Genomic DNA, 19,022 nt, shown 5'->3' with positions numbered 1-19,022 from the left:
TTCACTGAGAAAACTGAAGGAATTTTCAAACACCCACCACCTTCTCTACTTACTAAACAGCATTTATGCCCCTATATTCTGCCTTCCTTTTTATTATTTTAGACAAACTGTTTTGCTCCTATCTAAGGCCTCAAGCACCTCTGCCCAGTAGAAACAGAACGTGAGTCACAAATGAAGCCTTAAATTTTCTAGTACCCAGCAGTGGTTCACACCTGTAATCTTAGCGCTTTGGGAGGCCACGGTGGGCAGACTGCTTGAGCCAGTTCAAGGCCAACATGGGCAACATGGTGAAACTCCTTGTCTCTACAAAAAATATATATATATATATTAGCCAAGCATAGAAGTGCCTGCCTGTACTCCCAACTACTATGGAGGCTGAGGTGGGAGGATCAGGTGGGAGGAAAGCTTGATCCCAGGAGGCAGAGGTTGCAGTGAACAGAGATAGTGCCACTGTACCATAGCCTGGGCGGCAAAGTGAGACTCTGCCTCAAAAAAAAAAAAAAAAATTGGCTGGGCATGGTGGCTCATGCCTGTAATCCCAGCACTTTAGGAGGCCAAGGAGGGCAGATCACCTGAGGTCAGGAGTTCAAGACCAGCCTGGCCAACATGATGAAACCCCATCTCTGCTAAAAATATAAAACTTAGCTGGGCGTGGTGGTGCACACCTGTAATCCCAGCTACTTGGGGAGGCTGAGGCACAAGAATCAGTTGAACCTGGGAGGTGGAGGTTGCAGTGAGCTGAGGTTGCACCACTGCACTCCAGCCTGGGTGACAGAGAAGACTCTGTCTTAAAAAAAAAGAAAGAAAAAAAGAAAAAATAATAATAATTATAGTACCCATATAAAAAAAAGGTAAAAAGAAACAGTTGAAAATAATTTTAGTATCTTTTGTTTAACTCAACATATCCAAAATATTATCATTTCAACCTGTAATTGACAAATATTATTCATATTTTACACACATTTTTTCCCCTCCTACTAAGTTTTTGAAATCTGGTATGTGTTTTATACTTGCAGCACATCTCAGTTTGGACTCACCATATTTCAAGGCTCAGAACCCATACATGATTCCTCGCTTCCGTATTGGACAGCGCAGCCCCAGATCCCATGCCTTCTTTCCTATATGGGACATCACTTATTTCCTGAACCTTCTACAGGGATCAATTTTCACCTCTCTCTTGACTCAGCCCCTTTTTCACAAAAATATGCTGTTATTTTTTCCATTTTAAAATCCTCACCCTCTCTTGACTCCACTAATTCCTCTAGAAACTCTAGTTTGCTCCTTTTCAAAGCAAATGACATTGTTTTGCCACAGTCGCTGTTTACAATTTCTTTCTTCATGGGGCAGGAGAATAGGGAATTAGGGTAACCAAGGTTAAGGAATAATCAAAAGAACAGCAGGTGCAGCCAGTTCTAGGCAAGATTAAGCAGCACAGAGGCCACATTTTCACTCCTGTGATAACAAGACAGAAGTTTCCTCTTCAGCCTTTGATTGGTAATGGACTAATCCTTCATAGCATGTATCCAACTGAAGGCCTCTAAAGGGCACCTAGGGGTGTTACCAAATTCTTTTAGTTTAATAAAAACACTAAAGAACATTGCAATTGGGGCTCTTGAACTGCCTGCTTGAGCCCACTCCCATTCTGTGAAGTGTACTTTCGCTTCAGTAAATCTGTGCTTTTGTTGCTTCTTTTGTTGCTTCATTCTTTAGTTGCTTTATTTATGCATTTTGTTCAGTTCTTTGTTCAATGCACCAAGAACCTGGACATCCGGTAACATTCACATTCTCCCTTAAATCCACCCCAAACAGGCTTTCCCTCCCAGCACCCCAGCACTCCAGCAAAATGCTATTTGGCAAATGCATCAAATTACCATCATATTCATTAATTCAGTGCTAAATTCTGATTTTTTATTTTGCTTGATGGTTTAGCTGACCACTCTGTCTAAAAAGACTTTCTTCATTTGACTTCTAGGATATCAATTCTTGTGCTTTATCCTCCTGCCTTATTGCTGACTCTTCTTACTGGTTCCTCCTTATCTTCCCAAGATTTTTTTTTTTAAAGAAGGAGTCTCTATCTGTCACCCAGGCTGGAGTGCAATGGCAAGATCTTGGCTCACTGCAAGCTCTGTCTCCCAGGTTCATGTCATTCTCCTGCCTCAGCCTCCCGAGTAGTTGAGACCAGGCACCCGCCACTATGCCTGGCTAATTTTTGTGTATTTTTAGTAGAGATGGGGTTTCACCATGTTAGCCAGGATGGCCTCGATCTCCTGACCTCGTGATTCGCCCACCTCAGCCTCCCAAAGTGCTGGGGTTACAGGTGTGAGCCACCGCGCCCGGCCCTTCCCAAACACTTAATACAGAGGGCTCCAGGGTTCATTCCTGGTTCTCTTCCCTTCCCTATTTCTCTTCTTCCAAATTTTAAAAATTTGCTTGAGATTTAATTTCATGACTTTAAATACTATTTATAAGGTTCCAATTCACAAATTTATATCTCCAATCCAGCCAGACCTTTTACCTAAACCTCACCCTCATGTTTTCTATTGTTCACTTATGTCGGTTTCCTAGGGCCACCATAACAAATTACCACAGACTTGGTGGCTTAAAACAGAGATTTACTCTTTTACAGTGCAGAAGTCCAGAAATTCAAAAATCAGGCTGTCATCAGGGCTGGTTATTTACAGAGGCTCTGAGAGAGAAGCTATCCCATGTCTCCCCTCTAGTTTCTGGTGGTTGCTAGCAATCTTTGGCATTACTTGATGAGTAAACTTATTGACTCCAATTTCTGCCTTCATCCTTACATGGAGTTCTCCCTGTGTGTCTCTGTGGATTCACATAGTCTTCTTATAAGGACACAAATGGGCTGAGCGCAGTGGCTCATGCCTGTATTCCCAGCACTTTGGGAGACCAAGGCAGGTGGATCACCTGAGGTCAGGAATTCGAGACCAGCCTGACCAACATGGTGAACTAAAAATACGAAAAATTCGCTGGCATGGTGGCAGACGCCTGTAATCCCAGGTACTTGGGAGGCTGAGGCAGGAGAATCACTTGAATCCAGGAGGCAGAGGTTGCAGTGAGCCAAGATCGCGCCACTGTACTCCAGCCTGGGCAACAAGAGCAAAACTCCATCTCCAAAAAACAAAAAAAGGGACACAAATCATTCATTGGATTTAGGGACTAATCTGGTATGACTTCTTATTTTAACCTATTACATCTGCAAAGACCTAAGTGGACATGAATTTTGGGAGAACACTATGTAACTTAGTACACTACTCAGCACTGTCAGTTAATTGTCAAATAGGCATCTCAACTTAACAGGTCAAAAACTGACCTAATCTGATTCATCTCCTCTGTACTCATAGTCTTCTTCATTTCGGTATTTAGTTGATGACAACTTCATCCTTCCATCAGGGAATTCTGTTGTCTCTCCCTTCAACATATATGTGAAATCTGACCAATTCCCACTACCTCCACAGTTGCACAGTTGTACCCACCATCATATCTCACATGGATTATTGTAATAGCCTCTTAAAAGATCACTCTATCCCTGTTTCCTACATTTTCCTTCACTACAGCCTCGAACTCCAGGGCTCAAGTGATCCTCCTGCCTCAGCCTCCTGAATAGCTAGGGCTACAGGTACTTGCCTCCAGGCCTGGCCAATTTTAAAAATAGTTTTGTAGAGATGAGGACTCTACAAAATCCGTGGCCTCAAATTCCTGGCCTCAAGCGATCCTCCTGCCTTGGCCTCCCAAAGTGCTGTAATTATTGGTGTGAGCCACCTTGTCCACCTTGTCCAATGCTATATTGTATCTTCAACAGAGTAGCCAGAGTGATCCTGTCAAAATCTGGGTGATATCATGAGCACTGCAGTGGCTCTCATTTTATTCAGAGTAAATGTCAGACTCCTTACAACGTAATACCAAAGACCTGTCTTATCTTTCTGACCACATCTCTGATTACTCTCCCCTTTGTTGGCTCTGCTCCAGACATAGGGGATTCCATGCTTTTCCTTGAACATTTCAAAGATACTCTCTGTACTCAAAGGCTTTGTACATACTGTTCCCTTTTCCTAGAATGCTCCTCCCCAAAGTTATTATGTGGCTTACTCTCTCATCTCCTTTAAATCTTCTTCAAATGCCATCTCCTCAAATTAGGTAAATGGAGTTGACTCTTGCCCTTTTTTTCTTTATATAATGAACCCCATATTGGAGTACCACTTTGTTCATAATTGCAACAAGCCACCACCTCTCCACTCCTGTCCTGGTACTGGTGATGTCCATAACCCTGCACTAGTTTTTTTGGGAGGGTTTGTTTCTTTTGAGATGGGGTCTCACTCTGTCACCCAGGTTGGGTACAGTGGCTCAATCTCAACTCACTGCAACCTCTGCCCGCTGGGTTCAAGCGGTCCTCACACTTCAACCTCCCAAGTAGCTGGGACCACAGGCATGCACCTCCACAGCAGGCTAATTTTTATATGTTTTTGTAGAGACGGGGTTTGCCATGTTGCCTAGGCTGGTCTTGAACTCTGGGGGTCAAGCAATCCACACACTTCGGCCCCCCAAAGTACTGGGATTACAGGCACGAGCCACTATGTCCAGCCCTCCTGTGCTAGATCTTGCACATAGCCCTTATTACCTTTTAATATGTGATATAATATAGGTGTAAGTATTATGTTTTCTGTCTCTTTCCTCTAGAAATAAGTTCCACAAAGGCAGGATATTTTGCCTGTTTTGTTTTCTGATATGTGCCTAGAACAGCGTCTGCACATAGTAGATGTTCTCTCTATATATACACATATATACACACTCTATGTACACATAGTCTCTATATATTCACAATGTATATATAGTTTTAAATGTATATATACACACACATTTTAAATATATAAATAGAGAGTATATGTGTGTGTATATATACAGAGAGAGAGAGAGTGTATCCACGCACACACACACACACACACATACACATTTCTTTTCTTTTAAGAGACAGGATCTTGCTCTGTTGCCCAGTCTGGAGTGTGATGGTATGATCATGGTTCACCCCAGGCTTAACCTCCTGGACTAAAGCAGTCCTCCCACTTCAGCCTCCTGAATAGCTAGGACTACAGGCGTGTGCCACAATGCTTAGCTAATTTTTAAATGTTTTGTAGAGATAGGGTCTTGCTATAATAGCCCAGGCTCATCTTCAACTCCAGGCCTCAAGTGATCCTCCTGCCTCTGCCCCCCAAAGTAGATGCTTAATATTCATTAAGTAAATGAATCAGATTAATTCAATGAATGAAATGTGTATGGGGAACTACTTTCTAGGCATAGAAAAGATTTTTAAAAATCACAAAGAAGGGAATTATAGTTTTTGTCGTCGTTTTGTTGTTGTTGTCGTTTCTTGAGCCAGACTCTCGCTCTGTCACCCAGGTTGGAGTGCAGCGATGCAATCTCAGCTCACTGTAAGCTCTTCCACCTGGGTTCAGGCCATTCTCCTGCCTCAGCCTCCCAAGTAGCTGGGACTACAGGCGCCCGCCACCACGCCTGGCTAATTTTTTGTATTTTTAGTAGAGATGTGATTTCACCTTGTTAGCCAGGATGGTCTCAATCTCCTGACTTCGTGATCCACCTGTCTCAGCCTCCCAAAGTGCTGGGATTACAGGCGTGAGCCACCGCGCCCGGCCGGGAATTGTAGATGTTTAAAAAGTGGAACCCAATTTATTGCACGCTTGAAAAATTTTGTGGGTATTTCTCAAAAAAAGTTGAAGAAAAAGTGAATTTTGAAAAAAGGTTTAATGTTAGTTTTGTTAGGAAGAATAACTTAGCACCTTATTCCTCATAACATTTCTATATATATATATATATATATATATATTTTTTTTTTTTTTTTTTTCTCTTTTTTGAGACAGAGTCTCTGTCTGTTACCCAGGCTGGAGTGCAGTGGTGCGATCTCGGCTTGTGCAACCTCCACCTCCCGGGCTCAAGTGATTCTCAGCCTCCCGAGTAGCTGGGACTACAGGCGCATGCCACCACACCTGGCTAATTTTTTTGTATTTTTAATAAAGACAAGTTTTCATTGCATTAGTCAGGATGGTCTTGATCTCCTGACCTTGTGATCTGCCCACCTCAGCTTTCCAAAGTGCTGGAATTACAGGCGTGAGGCACTGCGCCTGGCCCCTATATTTTTTAATATTAACACAATTAGTAAAGAGTTGTCGTAATGAATTGCCCTCAAGAGCTTTCATTTTATTCAAATCAAGATCATGGTTTAGTTACTCAGCATGAAAGAGGAGTCTCGGTTTCCTCGTCTGCACAGCGAGGGGCAGGCTAGAAAGTGATGCTGCCTGGCTGAGTGGGGTGACAGCACACTGAACACATAGACTCCCAGTCAGGAAGCTCAGTCTGTTTTCTGCTTCAATCAAAACCCTTTCTGATTAAAGAAAAAGTGTCAAAAATTGGCTTTAATTACCTAAAAGCTTTTTATATAAGTTCTTTAGAAGATTATTTATAGCAAAGCCATTTAATATCATTAAGATAATTCCATGTGCGTTTAAAAAAAGTATTTTAAATTCCAGTGATGGCTCAAATTCTCTTTCCTAATTTTTAAGGAAATTGCTTAAAATGGTGCTTAAAACAAAAATTTGTATTAAGGGGCTAATAGGAATTTTGAAAGGCAAGAATGGATAACAAACTAAGAGTGGCAAAAAATCCCACAATTAATCCTAATTTACATTGGTACTGTGCAGAAAATACAAAACCATGTAGGCGGGCTTCAGCAGAAGTGCTCATAATAACACTCTTTTCTTTCACTGTTGGAAAAATGACTTAAAATTCAAGTTTTTGTTATAAATATTTGTTCATTTTAAATTTTTCAAAAGGCCTTATTTTGGGGGAGAGTTCAGGGCTTTCTAAAATACACAGTATAGTAGACTATCTTTGTGTTTTGTTACGCATGCTCAAGTTTTAAATTTGTATGTAGTAAAATCCAGAATTTGGGGGATGTGGGGAGGGTGACATGGGTACAAAAACATAGAAAGAATGAATAAGACCTAGTATTTGCTGGCACAACAGAGTGACTACAGCCAAAAATAATTTAATTGTACACTTTAAAATAACTAAAAAAGTATAATTGCATTGTTTGTAATACAAAGTATAAATGCTTGAGGTGATGGATACCCCATTTACCCTGATGTGATGGATACCCCATTTACCCTGATGTGACTATTACACATTGCATGCCTGTGTCAAAATATCTCATGGAACCCATACATATTAAATGTAAATTAGCCAGGTGTGGTGGCACGCGCCTGTAGTCCCAGCTACTCGGGAGGCTGAGAATCACTTGAGCCCGGGAGGTGGAGGTTGCACAAGCCAAGATTGCACCACTGCACTCCAGCCTGGGCAACAGACAGAGACTCTGTCTCAAAAAAAGAAAAAAAAAAAAAAAATATATATATATATACACATATATATATATATGAATGTTATGAGGAATAAGGTGCTAAGTTATTCTTCCTAACAAAACTAACATTAAACCTTTTTTCAAAATTCACTTTTTCTTCAACTTTTTTTGAGAAATACAATTCAAATACAGAAAAATGCATAAATGTACAACTTAACAAATTGTTGTGATATGGGCACCTAGGAAGCCACCATTAGGTAAAGAAATAAGTTATTTTTAGCACCCCAGAAGTCCTCCCTTCCTTAACCTTTCCTAGAGGTAACAGCTATCCTGGCTTGGATAATAACCAACTGTAGCTTTGCTTTAGAGTTTTACCACCTAAATATGTAGTCCTAAAGAATATGCTTGTGGGCTGGGAGCGGTGGCTCATGCCTGTAATCCCAGCACTTTGGGAGGCCGAGGCGGGAGGATCACGAGGTCAGGAGATCGAGACCATCCTGGCTAACATGGTGAAACCCCGTCGCTACTTAAAAAAAAAAAAAAAAAATTAGCCGGGCATGGTGGCGGGCACCTGTAGTCCCAGCTACTCTGGAGGCTGAGGCGGGAGAATGGCGTGAACCCGGGAGGAGGAGTTTTCAGTTACACTCTAGTCTGGGCCACAAAGCAAAACTCCGTCTCGAAAAAAAAAAAAAAAAAAATTGCTTTTCTTAGTCGTGACCTTATTCAGTATTTTCCACCAAATTTCCTGAGTCTTCAGATCGCAGGTAGCAGATTGTGGTACTTCTCAACCTCTATAATTGCATGAGCCAATTTCTCATAATAAATATAAACTTACTATATTTTATTATATATTAATATATTTATGACAATTTATATATACGAGAATTTATGTTATAATTTCATCTTGAGTAAGTTTTGGTAGTCTGTGATCTTCCAGGAACTGGTCCTTGAAGATCACGTATACAGTGTTTCAGGTATTTCCTGATTATCCTTTTAATGTCTGTGAGGCCTGTAATGATCTTCTTTGTTTCATTCTTGCCATTGGTAATGTGTGTCTTCTCTCTTTCTCCTTCTCTTTTTGTCAATATTGGTAGTTATTTATTAATTTTATTGATCTTTCCAAAGAGACAGTTCTATGGTTTTTTTCTGTTTTCTGTTTCAATTTTATTGATTTCTGCTTTCATATCTTTATTATTTCCTTTCTTTCACTTGCTTTGGGTTTATCTTGCTCTTTTTGTGTTTAGTTTCTTAGGTGGAAGCTTACATGACTGATTTAAGACCTTTTTCTTTTTTCAGTGACAACCACTGTTAACATGATGGTTTGTTCCATTTACTCAGTGTGTGTACATGCATGTTTGCGTGTAAATCTTTTGTAAAATTGAGATCATAAAAATATTCTGGGTTTTTGCTTTTTAAACAATTTCTTTTTAAAATTATTTTTTCTAAATGTTGGATTCAAGGGGTACATGTGCATGTTTGTTACATGTTTACATGATGCTGAGGTTTGGGGTACCGATAGTCCCATCCCTCAGGTACTGAGTATAGGGCCCAACAGGCGGTTTTTTAGCTCATGCCTCCCTCCTTTCCCCTGCTAATAATCCCAGTGTCTACTGTCCCCGTGTATTGAATGTTCAGCTCCTACTTATAACTGAGAACATGCAGTATTTGGTTTTCTGTTCCTACATTGTTAATTCGCTTAAGATAATGGCCTCCAGCTGCAACCATGTTGCTGCAAAGGACATGATTTTGTTCTTTTTAATGGCCACATTCTTTTTGAATGTAAGCATTTAATGACGTAATTTCACTCTAAGCACTGCTTGACCTGCATCCCACCATTGTTTCCTTTTAAATAGTCTTTATCTTTGAGTCTCATAAATTTTAATGTTCTATTTGTTTCTTTGTTCCATTTAAGATCTTTTCTAATTTTCCTCAAGATTTTCTTTTGACTCATGGGCTACTTAGAAGTTTTTTTATTTCCAAGTGTTTGAAGATTTTCCTGTTATCTATTTCTAGTTCTGTTCCATTGTGTTCACAGAACATACTTTTTGTTATTTCAATTCTTTTAAAGTTGCTAAGGTTTGTTTTATCACCTAGGATATGGTCCATCTTGGTTATTGTTCCATATGCAGTTGAAAAAAATGTAATATGGTAGAGTATATTGATTGAATTATGAATATTGAGCCAGCTTTGGATTCCTGGGATAAAATTCACTTGGTCATGAAGTATTATTCTTAGTATTGTGAATCCCCCAAATTTGAGACAGGTCTCAGTTAATTTAGAAAGTTTATTTTGCCAAGGTTGAGGATACACGCTCGTGACACAGCCTGATGAAGTCCAGACGAAAACATGTGTCTAAGGTAGACGGGGCACAGCTTGGTTTTACACATTTTAGGGAGACAGGAAACATCAATCAATATATGTAAGAAGTACACTGGTTCCCTCCAGAAAGTCTGGGACAACTCAAAGCAGGGAGGGGGCTTCCAGGTCATAGGCAGGTGAGAGACAAATTGTTGCATTCTTTCGAGTTTCTGATAAGCTTTCTGAAGGAGGCAATCAGGATATGCATCTATCTTAGTGAGCAAAGGGATGACCTTGAATAGAATGCGAGGCAGGTTTGCCCTGAGCAGTTTCCAGCTTGAATTTCCCTTTTAGCTTAGTGATTTTGGGGGCCCAAGATGTATTCCTTTCACAATATCTATTGCTGAATTCAATTTTCTGATTTTACTAATATTTATTGTTGGGTAGTTTCCATAAATGTCAAATGGATTCAGTTTGTTGGTAATGTTGTTTAGCTCTTCTATAATTTTGTTAATTTTCTCTATACTGTGAAAGAAGCATTTAAGTCTCTAAATATAATTGTATATTTATATATTTGTCCTTTCAGTTCTTTCCGTTTTTGCTTAATGTATTTTGAAACTCTGTTGTTAGGTGCATACATATTTAAGATTATATCTTCTTGGTGAATTGATCCTTTTATCATTATGCAATATTCTTATTTATTATTTGTAATATTTTGCTCTGAAGTTTGCTTTGTCTGATACTAATATATCCACACGAGCTTTCTTTTTTTCTCTTCCACCTTTCTTTTGATTAATATTTTCATGGTATTTGTCAGGCCTCTAAGTCCAAGCTAAGCCATCATATCCCCTGTGACCTGCACTATACATCCAGATGGCCTGAAGTAACTGAAGAATCAAAAAAGAAGTGAAAATGGCCTGTTTCTGCCTTAACTGATGACATTACCTTGTGAAATTCCTTCTCCTGGCTCATCCTGGCTCAAAAGCTCCCCCACTGGGCACCTTGTGACCCCCACCCCTGCCAGCCAGAGAACCACCCTTTGACTGTAATTTTCCTTTACCTATCCAAATCTTATAAAACAGCGCCATCCCTATCTCCCTTCACTGACTCTCTTCAGACTCAGCCCGCCTGCACCCAGGTGAAATTAATAGCTTTGTTGCTCACACAAAGCCTGTTTAGTGGTCTCTTCACATGGACGCGAGTGAAAGTATATCTTTTCCCATCCTTTTACTTTTAGCCTACCTATGGCATTATATTTGAAGTGAGTTTTTTGTAGACAGCATACAGTGTATGGTTATTCATATATTCTGGCAATCTCTGTCTTTTAATTGGTACGTTTAGACAGACGTCAGCAAGCTACAGCTATAAGCCAAATCCAGTCCATTACCTCTTTTTGTAAATAAGGTTTTCTTGCAACACAGCTGCACTCATTCACTTATGCATTGTAGCCAATGGCTGCTTTTGTGCTATAGTGGCAGAGTTGAATGGTTGTGAAAGCCTGTATACTCACAAAGCCTAACATATTTACTCTTTAACCTTTTACAGAAAAAATTTGCCAAGCCTTTGTGTAGACCATTTACATTTAATGTAACTATTGATACATTTTGGTTTAGAGCTAGCATTTAATTTATTTACTGTTCATTCCCTCTGTTTTTGAGTCTTTCTTCTGCCTTCTTTTGGGTTGTTTGAACATTTTATAATGTTACATTTTAATTTATCTACTGCTTTTTTTCCCTACGTTTCTTTGTATAGCTTTTAAAGCAGTTGTCCTAGGGCTTACATATAAATAATTAACTTTCAACAGTCTTTTTATTGTTTTAAAATTATTTATTTATTATTTTTTGAGACAGGGTCTCACTCTGTTACCCAGGCTGGAGTGCAGTGGCACGATCTCAACTCACTGCAACCTCTGCCTCCCAATTTGAAGTGATTCTCCTGCCTCAGCCTCCTGAGTAGCTGGGATTAGAGGCACCTGTCACTACACCCAGCTAATTTTTTGTTTTGTTTTGTTTTGTTTTGTTTTTTGAGACGGAGTCTCGCTCTGTCGCCCGGGCTGGAGTGCAGTGGCCGGATCTCAGCTCACTGCAAGCTCCGATTCCCGGGTTCACGCCATTCTCCTGCCTCAGCCTCCCGAGTAGCTGGGACTACAGGCGCCCGCCACCTCAGCCGGCTAGTTTTTTGTATTTTTTAGTAGAGACGGGGTTTCACCATGTTAGCCAGGATGGTTTCAAACTGCTGGCCTCATGATTCACCTGCCTTAGCCTCCCAAAGTGCTGGGATTACAGCGTGAGCCATCATGCCTGACCTTATTTATTTTTGAGACAGAGTCTCACTTTGTCACCCAGGCTGGAGTGCAAGTGGTGTGATCTTGGCTCACTGCAACCTCTGCCTCTCAGCTTCAAGCAATTCTCCTGCCTCAGCCTCCCAAGTAACCGAGATTACAAGCAAGCACCACCACACCCAGCTAATTGTTGTATTTTTAGTAGAGACAGGGTTTTACCATGTTGGCCAAGCTGGTCTCAAACTCCTGACCTCAAGTGATCCACCTGCCTTGGCCTCCCAAAGTGCTGGGATTACAGGCATGAGCCACTGCACCCAGCCTCAACAGTCTTTTTAAAATTATATTTTATCACTTCATGTAGAATGTAGAAATTTTATCACTTTATTTTTTTATGTTCCTTCTTCATGTTGCAGCTGTTTTATGAATTATATCCATATATGCTTAAGACCAATTAGATAATTTTTTAATCTTTGTTTTCAACTATCGAACATATTTTAAAGAACTCAAGTCTATTATATTTACCCAGATACTTACCATTTACGTTACTCTTGTTTTTAGTCCTGATGATCTAAACTTCTTTCAGGTATCATTTCCTTCCTGATTTCAGAGTAGGTCTGCCAGCCATAAATTCTTAGTTTTCTTTCATCTGAGAATGTCTGTATTTCATCTTCATTTGCAGAGACTACTTTCTCTGTATATAGAATTCTAGGTTCTTTATTTCTTCTTCAACATTTAAAAAATGTTCTATTACTTCCTTTTGGCTTCAATGGTTTCAGATAAAAAATGTGTTATTCAAATTATTGTTTCTCTATAAATCATGTATCATTTTTCTATGTCTACTTTCAAGCCTTTTTTTTCATTGTCTTTAATTTTTAGCAGTTTGATATACTCTGTCTGAGCATAGATCTCTTTGGATTTATCTTGTTTCAGATTCACTGAGCTTCCTGCATCTGTAGGTTTACATCTTTTGCCAAATTTGGGGAGTTTTCAGCCATTAATTCTTCAAATTTTTTTGCACTATACTTTTTCTCCTCTTTTTCTGAAACTCCAATGATATAAATGTATGCCTTTTAGTATTGGCTCTGAGGACAAGAAGTCCCTAGACTCTGTTCTTTTGTTTGTTTGCTTCCATCTTTTTTCTCTGTTGTTCATATAGAATAATTTCTATCGATCCAATTTCAAGTTTATTTGACTCTTTCCTCTTTCATCTCTGTTCTGTTAAAGTCCATTCACTGCAACTTTTTCCCCAGCTATTGTCTTTTTTCAGTCTCATAATTTCCATTTGGTTTTTTAAAATATCTTCTAATCCTTTGGTGAGATTTTCTACTGTTCCATTCATTTCAAGAGTATTTTCCTTTACTTCTTAGAATATTTTAAAATATCTGCTTTAAAGTTTTTGTTAGAAAATTTCAACATCTGTGTTATCTTGGCTTTGATGTCTGTTGACTGTTTTCTCCCATGTGGGTCGAGATTTTCCTAGTTCTTCGTATGCTAAGTAATTTTGGATTTTATGCTGGAGATTTTGAGTGTTGACTATGGGACTATGGGTCTTTTTAAAATCTTATGGATAATTGACTTGAATGGGTTAAGGTTGCAAGTTTTGTTGTTTACAGTTTCAGAGTCAGTTCTCTTTCCAGACCCTTTGCTGTGTTATTCAGATATGTCCTGTGTATGCACTGTCTAGTGGCCTCTCTGGGACCTGGATAGTGGTATCTCACTTAGTTCCATTCCCAAAGACCGATACAATGCTTAGAATCAGATCCGTGTTCAGGAGTGAACCTAGGAATTCATGAGGAATTTTTATGGGGTTATGTTCTAAACCTCCTGTCTCTATGTCATCTGTCTGTTACTTTTAAGCTCCCTGGACTTCACTCTTTCAGTCTTTAGGTCAGAAACCTGGAACTTTAGTTACTCCTGTCTTCTGTGCACTTCTCATAACTGCACCTGCATTTGGTGCAGATGGCAGGGTAGTGGTAAGGGAGAAAAAGGGAAAAACAACAGGGGTTTGTCTCCTTCTCTTGAGATCTTAGCTCTTTCAATTGGAGGAAAAGTTTCCCCTTCTTCAGAGTTTTAGGCCCCTCTCCCCATCACTGCTGCAGCAATGCTGGGGGTCTGGGAAGAAAAACAAAAAGAGAGAGAAGAAGAAGAGGAAGAGGAGGAGGAAGAAGATGAAGAGGTGGAAGGAAGAAAGAAGGAGGAAGAGGAGAGAGGAAAAAGGAAGAGGAAAGAAACACAAAACACAGAGATTTCCCCTTCTCTCTGAGCATTAGAAATTCTTATTCTTGCTCTTCAAGCAGAGCTAGAAGTCTTCTAGCACTCTTTCTGTTTATGCCCTTCCAGGCTTATTTGAGTTCAAGAGATATCAGGGTTAAATGGGAATCTTATTGCTTATTTAGTGGCTCTTTGAATTCTTGTCTTTTCAGATCCTCCTGCCAGTGTTTACTTTTCAGTTATCACATACCTACATCATGCATTCTGTCTAGGTTTTACAGCTGCATTTAGTGAAGACACAGGACGGAGTATGCTCATTCCATCTTACCCAGAACCAGAATAAAACATTTTATTTAAAAAGTACAAAATCAGGCTAGGTGTGGTGGCTCAGGCCTGTAATCCCAGCACTTGGGAGGCTGAGGCAGGTGGATCACCTGAGGTCAGGAGTTCTAAGACCAGCCTGGCCCAATATAGTGAAATCCCATCTCTACTTAAAACAAAAAAAAAGTACAACAATTAGCCAGGTGTAGTGGCAGGCACCTGTATTCCCAACTACTGGGAAGGCTGAGGCAGGAGAATCACTTGAACCCTGAGGACAGAGGCCGAGATCATGCCACTGCACTCCAACCCGGGCAACAGAGTGAGACTGTCTCAAAAAAAAAAAATTACAAAATTAGAAAATTTATTTAATCAAAAAATAGATGAGAAAGAATGTTGGAAATTCACTACCCTAGAACCACTGTGAAGTGTTGTTGTTTTTTTTTAAGAAGTGGGGTCTTATTATATTGCCCAGGCTGGACTCAAACTCCTGGGGGCTCAAGTGGTCCTCTCAATTCAGCCTCCTGAGTAGCTGAGATTACAAGTGTGTGCTACCACACCCAGATCCACTGTGGACATTTGGCATCTACAACCTGACAGGTATCTTCTACGAAAATACATTGATTTTGGCTAGGCCCAGTGGCTCATGCCTGTAATCCCAGCACTTTGGGAGGCCAAGGCGGGTGGATCACGAGATCAGGAGATCGAGACCATCCTGGCTAACATGGTGAAACCCCGTCTTTACTGAAAATACAAAAAAATTAGCTGGGTGTGGTGGTGGGTGCCTGTAGTCCCAGCTACTTGGGAGGCTGAGGCAGGAGAATGGCATGAATTCAGGAGGTGGAGCTTGCAGTGAGCCAAGATTGCACCACTGCACTCCAGCCTGGGTGACAGAGCAAGACTCTGTCTCAAAAATAATAAATAAATAAAAATAAATTAAATTTAAAAAAAAGAAAATATATTGATTTTACTAAATAAAAATGGAATTGGTGTGGATTTGTGGTAAAAGCATGAATTCCACCTAGCTTGGATTTCATCTCTACCATTTACAATTTGTATGATTTTAGGCAAACTACTAATTCTCTCTTTTTTTTTTTTTTTTTTTGAGATGGAGTTTCACTCTTGTTGCCCAGGCTAGAGTGCAATGGTGTGAACTCAGTTCACCACAACCTCTACCTCCTGGGTTCAAGTGATTCTCCTGCCTCAGCCTGGCAAGTAGCTGGGATTACAGGTATTTGCCACCACGCCCAGCTAATTTTGTATTTTTAGTAGAGATAGGATTTTTCCATGTTGGTCCAGCTGGTGTCGAACTTCTGAACTCAGATGATCCGCCTTCCTTGGCCTCCCAAAGTGCTGGGATTACAAGCATGAGCCACCGTGCCTGGCCAGGAGTTTTAGTATTATTCAAACCAGTCTCCCAGAACCTTCGAAGATCAGGGTTTTAAAACATAATTTGGTGGGTAGGGGCTTGGGAAGTGCAGAATGCTGTTTGGTCAGATTGAAGATGGAATCATAGGAGTCGAAGTGAGTTTTTCTTTCTGTCTTTTGTTCCTGGGTGGGATGGCAGATCTATTTGAGCCAGATTACCAGTCTGGGTGGTGTCAGCTGATCCAGCAAGTGCAAGGTCTGCAAAATATCTCAAGCACTGAGCTTAGGTTCTACAATAGTGATACTATCCCAAGGAGAAATTTGGGTAGGTTCAGACTCTTGGAGTCAGAGGCTTCATGACCCCTAAACCATAATTTCTAATTTTGTAGCTAATTTGTTAGTCCTGCAAAGGCAGACTGGTTCCCAGGCAAGAAGGGGGTCTTTTGGGGGAAGGGCTCTTATCAATTTTGTCTCAGAGTCAAACCATGAAGTGAATTCCTTCCCAACTTTTTATTCCCACATTTGTTCCTTCCATCTTCATCCTCCCAACTTGATTTATATAAGGGAGTATTTCTTCAGGCACAGAACACATCCTCCTGCCCTATGAAAGAGAAAAAGAACGGAAAGACAGCTTATGTTTTTTCAGGGGTTAGTAGACGTTTTTCCAAAGACCTTTATCAGTAGTTTCAACACATAATGTCATGGTAACCTGGTTTGGTATGTGGCGGAAGCTCAGATGCATCCATGTGTCGTGACCGCTCAGAGTACTCTGCCTCTACTTCTGCTCTCTGAAGTGATTCTTCCTTTGTGTGTGTGCTGGTGTCATGCAAAGCTGTGGTATCTGACACTGTCATTTTACAGATGTACTGTATTTTCCAGCTGCTAATCTTAGACGTGGAAATAATGATCTTGAGCTTCATTTCCCCCCTCTATTAGAGTTAAAGCCTGCAATTTTGCTCATTAGATTTGCAAATGAAGGTTATCTTATACTGTTTAGCTTGGTTAACCCTTAACTGTGGGTGGTGATGCACCTCCTGTCACGCTGATGAGAAGCAGCCTCTGCCTCCAAACTTCACCAAGGCCTCCTGCTGAAGGAGAGGTTGTGTGGGACAGGAACTGGAAATCAATAGGAAGAGGGCTGCAGGATCCAGGGCGCTCCTCTTGAATGTCTCAGGTTTTCCTGATTCTTGAGCACTTAAACATCAACCTCTCATAATAATGAAGGAATTCAGAATATGCCACCCCAAAATATGCTGCTTTGGCATATTGATTATTTTGAGCTAAAGGAAATTGAGAAACAGCAGATGCAGAAAAGGATCTCTGCCCTCCTTTCCACCTAAAAGCAGGTGATCAAATTTGTCAGAGACTTAGAATCAACACAGGAATGGACATGCACAAACAAACTTACTAAAATAATCCGTATCTTGCATTAGTTGCTCCCATACATTTCCTAGTCCCTGTCCCACAATTTACTGCCCTATGTTCAAGCCCCTTGCCTTGTCATATCCCCACAATTTGTCATTCTTTGTGTGAAAAGGTATATAAGCTTTTGGGCCTAACAGCTTCTTTGGGCTGTTATTTTCTTTTTAAAGACTCCTGTGTAAATGTGAACATATGAAGCCCGTATGCTTTTCTCCTGTTAATCTGTCTTATGTCAGTTTCATTCTTAGGCCAGCCACAGATCTAAGAGGGTAGAAGACTGTTTTTCCTCACCTACAATAGCAACAATAATAAGAGTACGCCTTAACGGGAGTTCGAGTTCCATCGGCTCCCATCCGGGCCATCCTGCCGCCTTAGCGGCTGCTGCTCCCCAGGATACTGGCAGGGGAGCTCTCTCCCACTCCCCACACACCTATTTCTGAGTAGCGACAGGGGTTGGAGGCTAATTTTATGGGGTAGGGGGCCGCTGGTAGGTGAAGCTTGTCCGAGGGAGAGGGGGAGGATGAAGCCAGTGCATGGCGGAGACCTGCCAGATGTTGATGCCTAAGAAGAACCGGATTGCCATTTATGAACTCCTTTTTAAGGGGGGAGTCATGGTGGCCAAGAAGGATGTCCACATGCCTAAGCACCCAGAGCTGGCAGACAAGAATGTGCCCAATCTTCATGTCATGAAGGCCATGCAGTCGCTCAACTCCCGAAGCTACGTGAAGGAACAGTTTGCCTGGAGACATTTCTACTGGTACCTTACCAATGAGGGTGTCCAGTATCTCCGTGATTAACTTCATCTGCCCCTGGAGATTGTGCCTGCCACCCTACGCTGTAGCCATCCAGAGGCTGACAGGCCTTGCCCTAAAGGTCTGGAGGGTGAGCAACCTGCCAGACTCACAAGAGGGGAAGCCGACAGACATACCTACAAACGGAGTGCTGTGCCACCTGGTGCCGACAAGAAGGCCGAGGCTGGGGCTGGGTCAGCAACCGAATTCCAGTTTAGAGACGGATTTGGTCGTGGACGTGGTCAGCCACCTCAGTAAAATTGAAGAGGATTCTTTTGCATTGAATAAACTTACAGCCAAAAAAAAAAAAAGAGTACGCCTTAACAGGATGCTTCACAGATTACAAAGCACTCCCATAAACATTATCTCATTTAATAAGCATGATAGCCCCGTGAGATAAGTTATATTATCCTCATTTTCCACGTTGGAGAATGAAGTCTATTAAGTAGGAAATACTTGGCTTAAACAAGGTTTTCCAACTAGACATCCAATGTAACTTCACCAGGCCAGAGCCTGCATCACCCAGCGTGAAGAAATGTGATGGGAACAGGTGCCACATGGCTCAGACATTCATGTCTTCCCACTCCATCTACAGGCACACGCCACTATACCCGGCTAACATTATCTTTTTCTCTTTTTGTAAAGACAAGGTCTTGCTTCATTGCCCAAGCTGGTCTCAAACTCCTGGCCTCAAGTGGTTCTCCTGCCATGGCCTCCCAACATGCTGGAATTACAGGCATGAGCCACCATGCCTGACCTAACTTGTTACTTCTCTAACCTCCTCCTATATCCTTCTCAGTCCTACTCCAGTCACAGGGATTCTTGCTGTTCCTCAAACACACCACCCACATTCTGGAGGCAGAACCTTTGTGCTTGCTGGAATCATTCTCTCCAGGTACATTCATGGTTCCTTCCCTCTGTCCCTTCAGGTCTCTGTTCAAACATTACCTCA

General features: G+C 41.0%; 1 protein-coding gene and 1 pseudogene across 3 annotated transcripts in view; both read left to right on the top strand.

Annotated features, from left to right (window-relative positions):
* The window catches only part of LOC105470069 (PC-esterase domain containing 1B), a 157,691-nt gene that overhangs the window by 76,940 nt on the left and 61,729 nt on the right, over positions 1–19,022 (top strand). The window lies entirely within an intron of this gene.
* On the top strand, positions 15,622–18,397 carry LOC105470071 (small ribosomal subunit protein eS10-like; annotated as a pseudogene).

The sequence above is a fragment of the Macaca nemestrina genome, chromosome 10 (genome assembly GCF_043159975.1).
Source record: "Macaca nemestrina isolate mMacNem1 chromosome 10, mMacNem.hap1, whole genome shotgun sequence".
Taxonomy (NCBI): domain Eukaryota; kingdom Metazoa; phylum Chordata; class Mammalia; order Primates; family Cercopithecidae; genus Macaca; species Macaca nemestrina.
This window is presented reverse-complemented; position numbering and strand designations above follow the sequence as displayed.